The sequence below is a fragment of the Stylophora pistillata genome, chromosome 7 (genome assembly GCF_964205215.1).
Source record: "Stylophora pistillata chromosome 7, jaStyPist1.2, whole genome shotgun sequence".
In the NCBI taxonomy this organism is placed as follows: Eukaryota; Metazoa; Cnidaria; class Anthozoa; order Scleractinia; family Pocilloporidae; genus Stylophora; species Stylophora pistillata.
Window position 1 is genome coordinate 16,780,028 of NC_142525.1, and position 18,635 is coordinate 16,798,662.

An 18,635-nucleotide genomic window follows, 5' to 3' on the forward strand; every position below is an offset into this window, starting at 1 on the left:
TTGTTGGTGATCAATGTCCGTTTGACAAGAAACAGACACACATTCGTTTTCCTTGAATTTTTTATTCCATGAACTTTGTCTTCCTTTACCACGTAGTCATGATCTTTTAAAACAATATCAGTGGAGACATGGAAAGTTTGGCGGGAACTACTTCTTTGCTGCCTTCAATTGAATTTCGTTTTCTCCGCTCCTTGGACCTTTCCTCGCGTTGATTCGGACATCTAGGGTCTGAATATGGATTAAAAATTGTTGGAACCGTCCCTTGTACTAATTTTCTGATCCCAGAAAGTCGGGGCTTTACGATTTGTATCGTCTCAAAGTGTTCAGAGCATATATGTAAGTTCTTGATTGACGTAAACTCCTCATCAGCCCGACAACACAAGGTAATCCATTTCTTTTTAAGTCTCTCTTCGCCTGGAAACTCGAAAAGGTTGAGATCCGGCCGTTTTTTAGAGTTGTTTTTGCACACAGCGATCGCACAAAACCTCATATCACACTTACAGTCACTCTGATCTGCTTTCAAAATAAGCGCTTATTCCACTCAGCCTCGACTTGGTGCTCTTAATTAGTTACCAGACTCTCTCGCACTAACGATTCGAAACTAGCCTATTTGTTCGAGATGTCTCGACCGTGTACCACAGTGACTACAGTAATAACTCTTTTCCACCCATTTTCAGGAAAGATATTGAGCTAAGAAATGACGAGAACTGACGAAAATTACAGTAACATTTGCCGCTGCACTCCGATCCGTAAACAAAAATATGCAAATTTTCGGAGGTGCATGCGCAGGTAATCCCCGAAGGCCGTCACGCGACGCTTTTCCTCCAATCCGTCGTAAGCTTAGTGTAATTCTTGACATTAGCATAATCGGCTGGATTTCGAGCGTCACTTCAAATTTAAAGCGTCTTTCGTCCAAGTGTCACGTCTTCGTTGAAGCAAGGCTTTAACCAAAAGTTCCTCCTCTGTTTTGTAATATGTCTCACAGAAACAGATCGAGGAATGCAGGGAATGAGGCGTGAGTAGTCCAGTGGTCAGTGAGCTGGACTCTGGGTTAAACGGCCCGGGTTCAAGTCATGGCTGGGGCTTAACGTTGGGTCCTTAAGCAAGACACTTCACTCACATTGTTTCGTCTTCTCGGATAGGACGTAAAGCCGGAGGTCCCGTCTCTTAAAGGGTGAGGGGTAAGAGACGTTAATTTCCCACGCACGAGATTACTGTGTGCTGGATGTCCTCCCCTGGGGTGGGTTGGGTGGGAAAACAGCAGGTCCACATCAGCTTATACAGTTGCCAATAAATTCAACCTGCTTGAACAAATAAACATGATGATGATGATGATGATGATGATGATGATGATGATGATTTTGACGAGCTTCCCGAGTCACGCTAACCTCTAAGCACTTTCACCGTCGAACGGTAAGCTTTTACATGTATTAAACGAGGGTCAGTAAGACAGGTCAGAAATTCACTCGTTTTGCTCGTTGAATATTTGAACAACTCCAGGGACAACTGCAGTCGTTCCTCGAGGGCAAGACCGTCCGCGGATTTCCATCGAGAGATCTCGATCTGAAAATCATATCCGTCGTGATTTGCAGCTTGACAGTACTAGTGATTCTGAAGAGGCTTCGCCAGTCGCCTCCACTCGCTTGCCTTCAATTGTGCCCTGCAGAACGTCTTCCTCCTCATCGAGGAGCCGATCAACTCCAGCCACCACGCCACTGTCTCGTGTAAGCGCTAGAGCGAGTTGTTGCGACCACGAACGGTAGTTTGACGCACTTCGGCGAAAACTTACTGTTCTTAAAGAAAAAATTGACAACTTACAAGGCCAACAGTCAGCATCCGCAGTGGCAGAAAAAAGGAAAAGTGAAAAAAGCTTCCACGAGATACGGTGGTGAGTATTTTGGTTATTTGAACTTTGAAACGTCACGGTGTTGATAACAGCTTGTTGGTAACACTTTGGTGCTGATTTCATGCACATATCCGTCATAACAATAGACGGCCATTTTGTTTTCAAAGGATGAAATTTATTGTTGAGTTATTGTAGTATGTAGTTTTAAAGGAGTTATGTCAAGATATTTTAAGCCATTTTGCTGGTGTAGTTTTCTAAGTTAGGAAAACACCAAAGAGGTAACAATAAACCAAAAAGGAACAAGGATGGTTAAGATTAGGCAAGATTGAGAATTGCAGGCTTGTAAAACTTGTCCAAATTTTTAAGATGCGGTGTCTGTGATGTAGCTCCTTTAAGCCTGGTTTTCATACATTTATGTTGGGAAAGTCCCAGAAGCTCGGGGATTTCGCTGTTTCGCGACCGTCCCAGATTTTGCCAATTTATGTTTTCATATGTTGGGAATGATCGCAGAAATCTGGCAGACATCAGGTAAATAGAAACGCTCCCAATTTTCTCTATTTATCCCCAACCATCTCAGAGGATCAGGGATGTCTATGATTTTGTGTTTTCATAAAGCCCCAGTCAAATAGTGCATGATAGTCGAACTATCATAGACTAAGTTAGGAGAATTAGAAATGCTGTGGGAACATGAGCTATTGGCCAGTGTTAAGCAACTTTTTTGTTCTCCCAAACTTCTGCTTAACAATATATGTCTTGAGGGTATCTATTAATTTGAGTTACAGTTTACATCAACCAAAGTACTGAAAAGCTTTTCATTTTGCTTTTTAATTTTAACGACACCAACCTTGAGGTTACCCAAGCTGTTGAGAGAGGTGTCAGAGCAACGTCAGCTTTCAAAGAGGCTGATCCTGTCATATTAGAGCATAAGTATAGATTACTTTTCTATATTTATGACTATAGTATTTGTTGGCCTAATAGCTAGCACATTGGACGGTGGATCAGGTGGTTTGGGTTTGAGCATTGGCCTGGACCAGTGTGTTGTATTGTGTGTTCTGGAGCAAGACACTTTACTTCCATCGTGCCTCTCTAACCTTTAACTTAACCCAGCTATTCTGTTAAGTTTATCTATTCTTGAAATGATCGACTAAGAAAATGAAAATTAAGGTGATTGCATTAATTTGTATGTACTTTGGCCACTTTTGAAGATCCCTTTGTTGAGTCAATTTATCCAATATCAAGCAAGGAAAATGAGTGCAACATTCAGACCTTTTCATTAACATTATTTTTCAGTGGTTTTTTAATTTTATTCTAGACAATGGTCAAGATTTGTGATAGTTTGAATTGCTTTTTTCACAGGTGCCATAAAGACTTACTTTGGAACCCTCAAGGCAAAATCAAAGCAGTTGTTAACCCATGTGAGGAATGAGGGACTGCCCCAAGTGGCAAATAAGCAGGATGAAAGTGTAATAAATTCTAGGAGGAATCAAAGGGGTCACAATGTAAGTGAATAATGGTGTACTTGTCCTAAACAGAAATATCAAGCATATTTGAAGCAACTGTATACTGACAACATATTACAGTAAGCTACATGTGTGTTGAACATCAACGACAGGGCTGTGGACTAACAGCACCCAGTGGCCCCTGGCGCCTTACTTTTGCTCTTGAGCAACTCAGTTATCTTAATTTTTTCATGAAAAGCATATGGCTGGAACCCTGGATTTTACAGTTTCAGAGAACTGGGCTCCCTTCAATTTTTCTTAGAGCACAGCATTGAATGACCTTCCTTGTAGTTAATTATAGTTACTTATTTAGATCAATGTTATTTCTTGCTGAAACTAAAGTCTTGTTGAATAACCCTCAGACAGTCTTCATACACTGAGGCCAAAAAAGGAGGTTGGAAGCAAATGCACATAACTGATGTCAAGTATGGGAAATTAAAACTCACATGACCAAGTTTTGATTGGTTTAGGTTTTTCATCTGATTGGTTGAATAGGTGGTGTGAGTTTTTTAAACCAGTCACTGAGTGTACGTAGTAAAGCAAAATCAAAGTAATTCCAGATTTAATTTCGATACTCACTTGTAAGCTGCTTTAAAATAGTCTGTACTTATCACTGCAAAGTTTTATGATGAGCTGCACTGTGAAGTGCAAATGAAGCTAGATATTGCTCCTGGTGGTTTGTTTAAATCAATTACCAACAAGACTACAACAGCCTTTTGTGTGATGTCACAAAAAAGGGTTAGGGCAGTTTGTGCACAAACTTGATTTAAGATGCTAAGAACTCATCCAGTTGGTGTGTTGTCAGTATATTCTGTAGAAACTTAATGTGGAGCTTGCTCTATCATTCTTTCAAATAAGCAAAGACCACCCAAAGGTATAGCCTGATCTACTAGCCTATGTCTAGTAGATCAGGCTTTCAAGCCCAAGTAAGAAATTCCTTGCAGTGTTCATATTTTCTTAAAGTGAATTTGGCTCAAGATTGCTGTTTTTCATTCACTTGGTTCTGTTGATCGGTCAACTTCTTAAAGTTTTTCTCAAAAAGAGAAGTCATGACTTGATTACTGTAGAAAAAGAAGGTATTTGGCATCAGTGTAAATAAATCAAGGTTTAATGTAACTTTGAACAATAATTTGTAAATGTCTATAATTTTTTGAAGCCCCATAATTTTTGGTCGACCTTTCCTTTATTTCAATTAAATTGTTGTTTGCAACACTTTCTAATGAGAGTTTTAGAGCTATAGCGTGGTACTTTGTTATTTCAATAGCATTATAATTGTAAAAAGATAGGCAAGAATTTTAAGTGTAATTGCAAATAAAACAAGTGTCAATCTACTTTCATGTGTTGAATTTCTTTTTGACTACATGTATCTGTCCATACAGTGTATCTAATTTGGACTAACTGGCATTTCGTGTGAATGTATCTCGAAGTTTTAAGGGTATAGGGTATAAGCTGAAAATTTAGCCATTAGCATCAATCTAATTAAACTATGTTTGGTTTTCAAGACCAAGTCACAAAAAATATGGTTGATTGATTGATTGGTTGATTCATTGACTGTCTCGATTCCGTACACATAACTTTCAACTTTTATAGTGGAAAACCGATTGATCAGCTTTGCTCTTATGTTTCCCTTAAATTATATAAAACAAAGCTGATATTCCCAATCTGAGCAGTCGATACAGCTGATTCATACAAAAAATTAAAGCTAACTTTACGTCAAGCGTAAATTTACCTTAAAGATGCCTACACTCTGTATTTACGTGGTGTACGTAAAGCCGGCGTAAATCTCTACAATACTCCATCTTTACGTTGTGCGTAAAGGTCTCTTAAAGAAGTCTCATTGCTCTAGCTTTACGTCAGTACGTAAAGGCCGCGTAAAGCATGCCTTTACGAAATGTAAATAGGGCGTAAAGCTGTGTAAAGTACGGCAGCTTTACGCTAACCTTACGGCAAACTAAAGACAGCGTAAATCTCTATTTTACACCAACTTTACGCTGTGCGTAAAGGTCTGTTAAAGAAGTCTCATTACTCCGGCTTTACGTCAGTGCGTAGAGGCCGCGTAAAGCGTACGCGTGCCTTTACGAAATGTAAATGTGGCGTAAAGCTTTGTAAAGTAGACCTTTACGGCAGCTTTACGATAACATTACGCCAACTTAAATATGTTTCATGCTGCGGTTAATGAAGTCTTCAGTGGATTGTAGTTTTCGTCTGGATTTGTCGGTTAAGTATGTTTTTAGACTTACTTAAGTGTTAAGAAAAAGGAATGGAAATATATTACTTGAATCCATTTGATGCAAAAATCACATTTAGCTGGTTCATTATTTCTTATTCCTTTTAGCGGTCTCATCTAAGTACAATTTCTTTCACCTTATTGTGGTTGCAAATTTCGCATGGAAGCAGATGTTCAGTTTCTGCGGCGATTAGAACTTGTTGTAGGTAAGCTATGTTTTTAATTATCAATCTGCTAGTTAAGGTAGAGAGTAAATTTCTCTAGTGAAGGTTAATCTCGTACAGGTAATCCTGGAAATTCCTGCTTCTTATACTTTTGATTATTCTCAGACTCGTTTTTTGGAACAAATTCTATGTCAAATTCACGATCAAGGAATATTTCTTAAATTTCAATTTAAGCCAATCAAATGAGGTCAGATCAAATAGCACCAAGGTTATAGGCAAGGCCAGTTTCTCTCTTGGTCCTCCTCGCCTTCATTTCCATTGTGTTAACATCTAAACAAAGATTTTCGGTACTGTGGAAAAATTTTTTTCAGGCAAGTCTAACTTTCTCCTTTCCTTGGTTTTTCTTTTCTATTTTTGGTTCTTTTTTACCGTTTGACCTCAGCTGCGCAGGTTTTTCGGCCAATAGTTGGGGCATGTCTAACTCCACCCCACCTGTGCTGATTCTTGGGCATTCCTTTATTAAACGTTTAAAGCAGTTCATTACGAATCATCCCGACGATTTTGATCTTTGAGATCAAAATCAAACTTTCAGATCTCGTCGCTTGTGCTAATACTTTGGCATGGCGTTGGGGGTAGAACAGTCGAGAAGACGTTAAAATTCGACAAACACTTCCTCCATTCCTTTCGCCCTAGTATCGTTATTCTCCAACTAGGCAGTAATGACCTCGTTACTCTTTCGCCTTTGAACGTAGGTTCAGCTCTCGACTAATTTGTCCATTTCTTACACGAGTCATACGGGGTGAAGTTGGTGTGCGTGTACCAGACTGTTCGCCGAAACTCAGCTGAGGCTTTTAACACAAAGGTCGGCATGTTAACGCGATACCTTAGGTTCGTGTTAGACCCTATACCATATGCCATATTCTGGGGCCATAGAGGATTTTGGAAGGCAAAAGACAATTTTTATACACCCGATGGCGTTCATTTGAACTCCAGGGGTCAGCATAAGCTGTATCATAGTCTCAGAGGGGCAGTTCTGCGATCAATGCGCCTTTCGCCAATTTCTCCATCTTCGGTAGGAGTTTGTTAAGATTGCATTCTTTTTTACATGTTTTTCCAGCTCAAATTTGTGCCATATGCCAAGCTTTTGATGCTTTACTATTACATTCACCTATTGTTTGTGTCAGCCTTATATCTTTACCGTAAGCCATTGTCCTTATTGCGCGCGGCAACGTATGACTCAGCAACAAAGCTGTTTGATTACGCGACTTATTATACTGTCGTTACTAGTATGAAACGTATGTACACCTTCTGGCTGCACACGTATAATTCTCTTCCTGGCTCCGGCTCAAAGTTAGGTAATGGCTGTTACCGTAAGAGTGTACAATCCTTTCCGACCGCTCAGTTTCTGGGTGTGTCCTTTGCACTCGGTATTCCGCCTTTACCTTAGGCATGATAGTACGTCTGGCGCTATTTCAAAGTGATTTTTAAGTTCTTTTCCGTCACTACGGAGTGCATTATTTCCAGTGCTGCCCCATTGCGATTCAATGTTAATCTTTATTTTACCGTAATCTAGTTTCTAATCAAAGAAATTTTATTGATAAGCCATGCCACCCAGGCAGCGCGCACATTCCGATCAGTCCAACGAGCAAAGGAAGAAGCGTGCACATTCCGATCAGTCCAACACGCAAAGGAAGAGGCGTGCACATTCCGATCAGTCCAACACGCAAAGAAGAAACGCACGCGAGGTTCTGACCTTTCTGAGGTTTCTTCAGACGTGGCTCACGACGACCATTTTACAGGCGATACAACACGCGTTGGGAACCGGAGGGACCCACAGCCTGGTTCAAGACCCCAGAGCACCTTCAATTCTTCCCGTTGAAAATGATGGGGAGCGTTCCTCCAGCGGGGCCATTCCAGGGAAAATCTCAGCTATCACTCAAGGTACACAGCCTCAGAGTTCTCCTCGGCAGCCATTCTCAAGCAGAGCCATAGCTCTCGGCTCTAGAGTCAACCCAAAAATCAAAGCAAAAATTTGGGGTAATGAATATGTTGATTTTGGCGGGTTACTTTCGTTGTCCCCTAATATCGATCGTTATTCCCTCGTTATTCCCTGTCCTTAACCCCCCCCCCCCCAAGTGCATCGTCAAATCAGCCCCAGTTGACACTAGAACCTACCCAGCCACCTAAGAGGATTCACAACCTCAATCAGTGGTTATCAGCTTTTAATACTTTTGTCGCCATTTATGTGGAGAAATATCCTCTGGAGGCTCCTAAGCTGATGAAATACTGTGAGGTCGTGAGGGACATTGCGTCTAAACCTGGCGACTGGTCGTTTTATGACGAACAGTTTCGTTACGTAAGACAGTCAGCTCCCGACCAATACCCCTTGGATACTATTCATTGGGAACTATGGCTAAGGGCAGTGACAAATTTTCGTGCTCGACCCCAAGTCTCTTCTGATAAGGTGTCCACGCGCTCTCGGAACCGCCAGTCGTTTCCGAAGGGAACGTGTTGGGCATTTCACGCCGGGAGATTTTGTGGTGGGTGCCGCTTCGACCACGTTTGTTTCAAATGTGGCTCACCCCATCCCTCAAGTCAATGTTCATCATCTAGTTCGCAACGCGCCCCCCCCCCCTGCCCATCCCGGAGCCAAACAAGCCATCCCCCCACTCAGCAGTCCGGTCACCCCCATAAGGGTGAACAGGCTTGAATTTCTTTGCACGGTTATGCTCCGGCTATGAAGCAATTTTTGGTAGATGGCTTTTCTTTTGGTTTTCGAATTAAGTTTTTGGGGGAAAGGCGGCCTTTCGAATTCCCCAATTTGAAGAGCGCGCGAGAACAACCCCACATTGTTACCGCCAAATGAGACAAGGAGCTCGCAGCAGGCAGAATAGCCGGCTCGTTTCCTTCACCTCCTTTTTCGAATTTTCGCTGTTCTCCCTTGGGCATCGTTCCCAAAAAGGATCCCTCTGAATTTCGTTTAATTCATCATTTGTCGTATCCTAAGGGTTCATCTGGTAACGATCACATTCCCGAAGAATTCTCTTCAGTTCGCTCTGGGTCTAGTAGCGATGCTATATCTGTCATTAAACAGTTAGGAGCTGGCTGTTTTATGGCTAAGACCGATATTAAATCTGCATTTCGCATAATCCCGGTTCATCCCAAAAATCATCCTCTATTGGGCATGAAATGGGCTAATCAGTATTACTATGATCGCGCTTTGCCAATGGGATGTAGTTCCAGCTGTGCGATTTTCGAAGCTTTCAGTTCAGCTCTTGAGTGGCTATCACAACATTTGTTTAATGCTTCCGGTGTTGTTCACATTTTGGATGATTTCTATTTATTGCCCCTACAAGGGACAAATGTCAATCCGATCTTGACAATTTTCTTCGCATGTGTAGTTATCTCGGGGTTCCAATAGCACAGGAGAAAACAATCGGACCATTTAACACAGTACAGTTCGCTGGTATCACTCCAGATTCGGTGCGACAGGAAGCTAGGTTACCGGCTGATAAGCTTCAAAAATGTCAGCTGCTATTGCACCACTTTTATATGAGGCGTAAAGTAACGCTTCGAGAACTTCAGACCTTACTAGGGCTTTTGAATTTTACAGGTTCGGTTGTCGTCCCCGGCCGCGCCTTCCTTCGCCGAATGATCGATCTTACCAGGGGAATCCAGCGCCCTTATCACCGTCTTCGCTTGACTAAGGAAACGAAATTTGACATTCAGGTTTGGCTTTCTTTCTTACACCACTTTAATGGTAGGAACTTTTTCTATACTGAGTTATGGGAGGTCTCGAATCCTTTAGAGTTATTTACCGACGCCGCCGGCACGAAGGGCTATGGCGCTATCTTTGGTAAGCATTGGTTTTTTGGCGCGTGGCCGGAAACATGGCGGCATTTTAATATCACATTTTTGGAATTATTCCCAATTGTTATCGCTCTGCGCATCTAGGGGCCTTTGATGGCCAACAGATGTGTCATCTTTAACACCGATAACGCTGCTTTGGTTGACATCATTAATCATCACACTTGTAAAAACAATTTGGTGATGATATTGGTCCGTGACCCAGTGTTAACCTCTTTGCGACACAACATAATGTTTTGAGCTAGACATATTCAAGGTGTTCACAGTACTCCCGCCGATCACATTTCCCGGTTTCAGGTCGACAAGTTCAAGGAACTGTGTCCGGGAGTGGAAGAATTTCCCACGAAAGTTCCCGAGAGCCTTCTGCCTGAGAGTTGGTCACTAATTTGATGGCTCTGCTTGAGTCGTCACTATCGTCCGCTACCCGGAAAATGTATCAGAGGGCGTGAGCAGTCTTTAACGATTTTTACAGCCACTATTTCAAATCAGCTTCCCCCTAACTCGCCTTGATTTGCGCTTCATTTCCTATCAAAACGCACGAAACTTGCTACCCGCAACCATAACGTCTTATCTCTCCGCTATTAGTTATGTACACAAAGTAGCCGGTGTACACGATCCTACTAAAACATTCGTCATTCAAAAACTTTTGAGGGTTATTAGTCGCTCGAAGTCGAAAGATATTCGGCTGCCCATTACACGATCTGATCTCCATCAACTGGTTCGCTCCTTGCACCATACCAACTCTTCGGCCTCTCAGCGCACTACGTTTTCCACCATGTTTTTATTAGCCTTTTACGGGTTTTTCCGCGTCGCAGAGCTAGCGACCAAAAGCCGTTATTGTTCTAGTAGCGTTGTCCAATACTGCAACATCAGCTTTCTTGCGAGTTCAGCTGACATCTGCAGGGTCAAGATCACGCTCACTCGCTTTAGACAGAGCACAGACAACCGGCCTTACGATATCATTATTGCACGCGAAGATTCCCTTCCATTCTGTCCGCTCAAATCGCTCCTCGAGTATTGTCGGTTACGAGGCAATCAGCCCGGGCCACTTTTTTGCTCTCCTGATGGGAGCCCTGTTACTATCATCCATTTCAATTCTGAGTTACGTCGTTGTTTAACCTTTTGTGGAATCGACCCTTCTTGATATAAAAGTCATAGTTTTCGCATAGGGGGCCGCTTGTCTTGCCGCTGAGAATGGTCTCTCCGACGCTCAAATCCGGGCTCTTGGTCGCTGGTGGTCCGACGCGTTCAAGGTCTACATCAGGTCGGGCACTTTACATGCCAACTAATTTCGTATTTGGTGATGAATGAATCATTATGTAGTTCAGACATGGGCTGCTACGCTCTTCCTGTTCTTGCCTGCGGTGCATCCGCCTTAGCGTAGTTTATCAATTGCACTGCTGTCGATTCCTAGTATGCTAGTTTTCGTTCGCCTCTTCTTTTCAGAATAATTTGTCCTTTCATGCTCGACAAGCTGACATTTAATACTAGATTGCGTCCTGGATGAATCGAGTCAGGCATCGGGCTGTCGGTTCATTCTCGACTGCTTAACGACTACAGACATTTTATTCGGTTACGTTGTCTGTACTTTTTCCTCAATCTGGATAATGATACGCTTTCCAGACTGCTTTCATCCTTAGTATGTTACTCGGGCTGTGCCCGCTTCCGCTTATCCCATTTACACAACTTTATCGTTTTCAAGTGGAACGTAACGTTGGTCAGTCAAGGGCTCGCATCGTTACGATTTCTATTAGGTTTGTTCTATTAGGTTTGTTACCGTTGATCTCCAAGCTCTGCGGTCGTCTTGGGGGGGTTGCCACATTCTTGTGGCGGTGGCCGATATTTAATCCCGCCTTTGCTTAAGAGATTGCGTGATGTTTATTATATCAATGTTCTTGATGTGGGGTGAAATAAAAGCGTCACTATTGTGGCCAATTTATCCCACATTAGCAGCTATTATTTTTATATTATTTTATATAAATTTCATATATTCGTTGTGTTTGATTTATCATCTTACGGGCTTATGTGGGACTAACTTGATGACCTGCTCCCAGTTGGCTTGTTAGTTCAATTTGTAGAGCGCTACATTAGTATCGCAGAGGTCAGTGGTTTGAATCTCGTAAAGGCCTGAATTTTTTAGGTCTGATTTTCACTATTGCTTAAATAGTGCTCTTTACTGCGAGGATTGTGCACAAATACGTTTCTATAACTGCAGTTCAGATATTTGAATTTCATATATTTGTTGTGTTATCACTCACTCACTCATTTCGACCAAGTGTGTAGCTTCACCTCTCGTATAAGTAGCTACAAAAAATCAATGAATTCCGAAATTCCTACTGTAACAAACAAACAAAGGAACCAATTCTGATCATTTGCCCCAACTTAGAAATATAAATGACATTTTTCATTGGCCCCTCAGGAGATATAAGGACCCAGAGGCATCTCTCTGAAGAATAAACACTTAACTACTCGTCAGGTAAGAAATTCATCAGTTACATGTTATGTAAATGTTTAAATAAGCAAAACTGTTATCTGATTTCATCTAACAAAAAGTTCCAAAAATTCTTAAACTTACAGATCTCGACGAGAAGCAACTCATTACATCAGCGATTTGCCAAGCGAACTTCATCAGCTGCTGTGGCCTCAAGTTTGCTTGTGGTTTTATATCCGGGTCTTTGTAGTAAGTATCATTTAATCCACGGCTCTTTCTCAAGTAACCCAGCAGGTCTCCAAAAGGAACATATTCTATTAACACCAGTAGCGGCTCTGTGAAAATACATCAGAAATGATAAAGGTTCTAATTACAGCAGAAGTACATATCTTAGATAAGCTATTGTGCCCAACTAAGAATCTATTTTATCTCCAGTAGCCTCTTAACAAATATATTTTGCGGTCTCCCTTCCTCGATCAAGTGAAAATATATTGAACGAAGAGGAAATTATCATATATTAAAGGTCATTTTCGGTGGGTATAACAACGCTATTTTTTTGCCTGTTGCCAAATGCGTGAGGAATACGTGATCAAATGCAAGTTGTTCAAGTTGTTGAAAAGGAAAGGACACGTGATGCGAGACACATAGCCTGATGCAGCGATCTGATTGGTACAACATGCTTACCCTAATTCGGTGATTTCATTGGTGTGAGCAACGCACTATTCGATGTGCTTAACATAGTTATTTTACATATTTCACATGACGATTCAGAAATCGGTACGATTGAATTAAATTGAAGTCTTCTAGAGCTCAGTTGCTTCTCTCGACAGCTAAGTAAAGAACAACAACTTAAGTGTGCGTGTACTGCTTTCGATAATATTCACCACAAATGAATGCACAACGAAATCCACCGTCAAGTCTTAATAATAATCCTTCTTGGGATGACTTATTCATATAAATTATGCTTTTCAAAAAGGATCTCCAACAAAAAGCAAAACAAAAAAATACTTTCGCACATTAAAACTAAAAATATATAAAATATATAAAAACAAAAACAACTTATTAAGTTAAAATTCATATGGATCACAGATTTAAAAATAACATGGTAGGAAACTCCATAAGTGACAAGTTTAAAAGACTACGTTTAAATATGTTAAGATTGACGGATTGCCTGATTGCTTGGCTAAGAGAGTTAAAATCCTTTATGGCCTCCCGGTTAGCTCAATAGATAGAGCGCTGGACTGTTGTGCAGGAGGTCGAGGGTTCGAGCCCCGGCCGGACCAACACTCAAGGTCTTAAAATAATTGAGAAGAATATGCATCCTTTCTATAATATCAAGAAATCGTTAGATATTCTAGTCTTCTCGGATAGGGACGAATAAATGGAGGTCCCGTCTCCTACAGGGTTAGGGGTAGGAGACGTTAATTTCCCACCCACGAGATTACTGTGTGATGGATGTCCTCCCCTGGGGTGGGATGGGCGGGTTAGGATTGATTGTAAAGCGCTGTTGATCTGTCATTGTAAATAGCGCTCTATAAGTGATAAATTGTAAATTGTAATTGGCATGAAATGCTGTCCGTTGTCTACCCCAGTTCCTCTTGACACTTGGAAGTCTGAGATTTAGCTTAGTTCTGGTATTAAAAGCATGTTGTTCATGCTGTCTTATAAAGTTCATATCATGCCCAACAAGTCCATTTAAACACTTATACATCGAAATACATCTTCTCTGAAAACGCGTTTTTTCTAATGGAACCCACTTAAGAGTAGCAAGCGCATGCGTAGCAGATGAATAAAGAGGTCTGTTTAAAATTATTTTTAGCAGCCTTATTCTGCAAGACTTGCAAACTGGTCATTAAGGTTACATTATTCTTGTCTCCCCAAACAAGGTCTACATAATCAAATAAAGGCATGACAAGACTATTATAAAAAAGAAGGCGCGCATTGAAAGGTAATAAATGCTTAATGTGTTTAAGGAGACCAAGCCTTTGATTAATTTTGCTAGCAATGTACTCGACATGATTTGTCCATGTAAAATCAGATGATATAAAAATTCCAAGGTATTTGAATTTGTTGACTTTATTTACATTGTGGTCGAAGGTTGATAGTGACAGAGCTATTTTGCTTTCCAATTTCCTATTACTACCTAAAAGCATACATTTAGTTTTTTCAAGGTTCAGAGTAAGCTTGTGAGCATTCAACCAATTAGCTACGGCCAACAAGTCGCGATTTAGCTTATCACTGATCTCATGGGAAGATGAGTCGTAACGGTGAGTCTTCCGGGAAATCAATTTTGATGTGTTACACATCAAAAACTGACCATAAGGTGGCAACTTCCCCCTAAATCCTCCTGAGGTCCGTTGCCTGTACTTTCAAAAGCTGTTTGTCGAACACAAACTGAATGAATGGATCATGAGTGAGTCAGCTTACCAGATTGTGTAACACATCCCAGAAGTTTAATGACGTGGGGATGTGGTTTTTAGCTGCTTCATTGTGTCAAGTTCCGTCATCAAATCTCTCTTGTCTGATTCTGCAGCGTTAACTACAAACAAAACCAGCAAAGATGAGAGGATTTAATTTTAACATTACCATCCATTAGTATGAGATGCTCTCGGTAAAATTTCATCTGAAAGAAGAAGCTGAGGAAGAATTTACAGAGCCGCTCGCTTGTATGGCAGCCTCTCACACGGTCATCAAGTGCGTGTAAATATACGTTATTAACCAAGCGTGAGGTCAAGATGACTGGATATTGGCCGAGTTCGTTTTTAGCATTTTATGGACCGAGACCTCGCCTCAGTCCATAAAAATTGCAAAAAAAGAACGAGGCCAATATCCAACCATCTTGACTGAGCAAGCTTGGTTAATAAAAGATTTATTACGTTGCTAAAATATTTCGCTTTATTAAGAATTAAGAATGACTTGTTTACATGTGAAGTAAAAAGTGAAAACCTTCATTTAACTTCGAATTACAGAGAGCAAACAACTATGCTAATATCTTCGAGGATATAAAAACTAAAAATTAAATAGACCAAACAATTGTGTATAGAAATAATATATTAAAATTCTAAGCTAAATTACAAAAAGAACAACAATCACGATCAAATTTAATTCAATTCACAGTTAGTTTAAACGCCTTCTTCGTAGGAGCGGTTCTGAGTGAGTTTGGTAACGAGTTCCAGAGAGCCGGGAAAGAAAGCTAACTGTGTTTGTAGCACAACAAACCCACGAGAATCGTTTCTGTGTCTCTGTTTTGACTATCTTCTGCCGCATTTTGCGTTTCCATCGCCGAAATTGTCCAAGAATTAACAACGTAATTCTAATTAATTTTTTTCCCGCGCGGGATCAATACTGGCAATCCCGAGCGGGTAAGATGGGCCCATCTTGCCTGCTCGGGTAGCCAATCAGAAAGCAGGATTCACTTCATCTCACGGGCGCTGCGGTGATGTGTAAAAGAATAACAAATGCGTGCAGTAGTTTATAAAAAGGCGCGTATTTAAACTCGTTTGACATTCACTTCATGCATTTGGTGTGTACTCTTGCACACGGTTGCTATCACTGTGGGATTTGTATTTCACTCGACGTGCGTGATAATTTTTTAAATGCGTTCCTGCGACGGACAAAACCGCTAAGTTGAGCATTCACACATAATTCGCTTAAACAGTGCGCCCTTCGGACACTCTTACAATTGTGTTAGTAAATCGCACCTTCTACGTAAAAAGAATTTAGAGCAGCATGTCAGAGAACTTAAGAATTGACATGCACTTTCATTTCGAGCAGAAACTACCGAAATCGAAATCCACGAAGGAACGGGAAATTCTGTGACTTTTGAATGTGTTATTTGCGAACAAAGACAAAATGGCGCCCCGAATGAAAAATCTGGTCACGTGTTAGACAACGATTTCTGGAAAAAGATTAAGTTCCCTTTTTTATCGAAGAACTTAATTATGATTGTGTCGGTGGAGCGCTTCACGATTTGTTTTGTATTTTGCCTCGTTTATGTTTTAGTTTTAGTTTTTTCCTTTAATTTCGAGTTAGTAGAAACCATTTGAAGAAGAGCGGAAGCCGTGCAAATTAATTTTTAAGTCTTGTCACACGCGCTTTAAATTCATAAGAATTCCGGTAAATGCAGTGACCCACTCATGTTCGTCAGTTATCTTCCAAAGAAGAACAAATCCAATCTTTTTGTCTTCAGTACACGCTCTTTTGTCTCAGTACACACAGTTGATGAGTTTTACTTGAATGGCTTCGTGTAATTTATACGCATTTCACACTCCCACGCGTGAATTTTTAATTGCACGCAGGTGCGTGTAGTGACACGCAGTTTGCCCACTGCACCCGTGCACAGCGGAGGGTTTGCACGGGCGTCAAGCTCGTGTACTGCTACAGTACACGCAAGCAGTACTGCAAGTATCATCAATCTCACAGTTAGACCAAAGACAGACCAAAGCGTCGTAAAAGCATGGAGAATAAGAAACAATGCAAACATGATAATTCCAACAGAATATAAACAATTTTAAAATGAGTCAGTTCATACTTTTTAACATTTTAATAGCCACTACAGTTGTCCCAGGCCTCCCTCCAACTTACTCAGCTGTTCCCTTGGCGACCTGACCGAAAGCACCTTTACCAATGATTTTTTCAACAGACACGTGACCCCTTGGCACTTCCCAGGAGCGTGTTGATGGACGCAGAGGCTCGTAATCAACCACTCGGTGAGCGCTTTGTTCTTTAGTATTGCGCTCTCTACTTATTTCTTTGAGATCCATGTACTCTGCACGAGGCTGGGTGAAATTCCTTGAATATGAGCGGTCGGCCTCCTCATCGTTCAACGGTATTTCGTTCTAAAATGAATAAAAAGAAAGAAACAGTTTTCTTTAATTTTCTACATCTAAACTTCAAGATGTCCCAATTCTTAAGTCTGAACATATTAATGTTTGCCAGTAACATGAAGGGTCCTTCTTTTAATGTTAATTCATCTTGTTTCTCCTAAAAGGGACAATAAAAATCGTGAAAATAGAAATTTATAAATAAACAAAACTTCTCTTACATCACATAGTTCTTTGCTCTCCTCATGTGGTCTAAAATGAACGAAAATGTAAGGATAAAGTCTTTTTAGTGTTTATAACTGTTTTGTACCTCAGTTCAAGTACTAACTATTATGTTGTCACAAATGCGAATTTTGGCTAGTCCTCCATATGTTATTAACTCATTTGTTCCATCTTAAAACTACATTTTGATAAAAAATGATAATGATAATAATTAATATAAATCCTTTATTTACCAAAATCACTAAAAATTTACAAAAATTATGTTAAAAGGCTTAAAATGTCTGATAAAAATCTAAGAAAAGCTATTGGATACACGCTTCGGTTAGTAACGATGATAATCGTAACAATAATAATCATAATAATTCGGTTCTCTAGGATCAGACTTGTATTAGACCCAAACTAACTTTGATAACAAAAAACGACGTACATATAAAAATCGCTAAAGCAACTACTAGTTCGTATTAAAAGAATTTCAGGAAACGTGCATCGAAATTATCCTTATAAAAGTAAATTACATTTAAAAAATATATGAGAAGGGAATGACACTCTTACTCTAAAAAACTGTAAAAACAAATTTTAAAAATGTCTAGCCTATATTTGCCATAGCATCGTCAATTAAAAAATCTGTATCGAATGTCTTAAATGTTCTTTTCTTCTTTCTTGTACCTCTTGAGCATAAGATGGTGCATCGTCGTAAGAGCGCAAAGGAGATTTTGGCTCTAATCCAGGACATAGTGGTAGAGTATGTTTCACATTTCTTAATGGATATATTATTATAAATAATAATAATAATAATACTACTGATGATAATAATAATAAAAGCATTTATTTATATACAATAAAAATACAGCGTGGCTGATGTGCTCGTCTGCAAGTTGTCTAAGAAAAAGAAAACTAAATAACTGTCGCAATTAAAGTAACAAATACACGATTAAAACAACAAATTTAAGTTTCTACCGACATCACATGCTATTAAATCAAGTAATTACTTAAAATTGTCTAACGAGCTGTCTATACCGATAGTGAAACTTATTCGATGTGCAGGTCGTTTTCTGTTTTTGGTGAGCATAGAAGTAGCATCGAGTCACACAGCATTAGCAAGAACCTTACTTTAACCAATTCAATTATCATTATGAACTGTCACAAATGCTTACTTCAAAAGAGAGCAATCCCTCGTCTTAATGGATGGAAACTCGTAATAAATCAATCCGAGTGACAATAAGACTCACCTTTGCTTTGCCGCTGCAGTTTCTATCAAAGAAAGAAGTAAAAGGTGAGGGCAAAACTACGAAACCAAAGTAAGATGGCACCTCAAGGAAAACCAAGAATTATCTACCTTTCTTGTGAAGCCACACCACATGGATACGGAGAATGATACTAAATTGAAGAAGAACTCCGATGATGGATCCAAGTAAAATGTGTTTACAAGAACATTCACAAATTTTCATCACTGTAAAATAACTCGCCGACGTCTCTACTCGATTTTATGCGTCGGCGAGTTGGCGTTGGCGAGTTGAACCGTCGGCGACTTGATTGGATACCCAACTGTTCACGCG

The 18,635-nt window shown here is 40.3% G+C and overlaps 2 pseudogenes; both read left to right on the plus strand.

Annotated features, from left to right (window-relative positions):
- The first annotated feature begins 7,340 nt into the window (after nt 1-7,340).
- LOC148726885 (uncharacterized) lies at nt 7,341-8,446 on the plus strand (annotated as a pseudogene).
- A 683-nt stretch (nt 8,447-9,129) lies between these two features.
- On the plus strand, nt 9,130-9,993 carry LOC148726886 (uncharacterized; annotated as a pseudogene).
- The last annotated feature ends 8,642 nt before the right edge of the window (nt 9,994-18,635 follow it).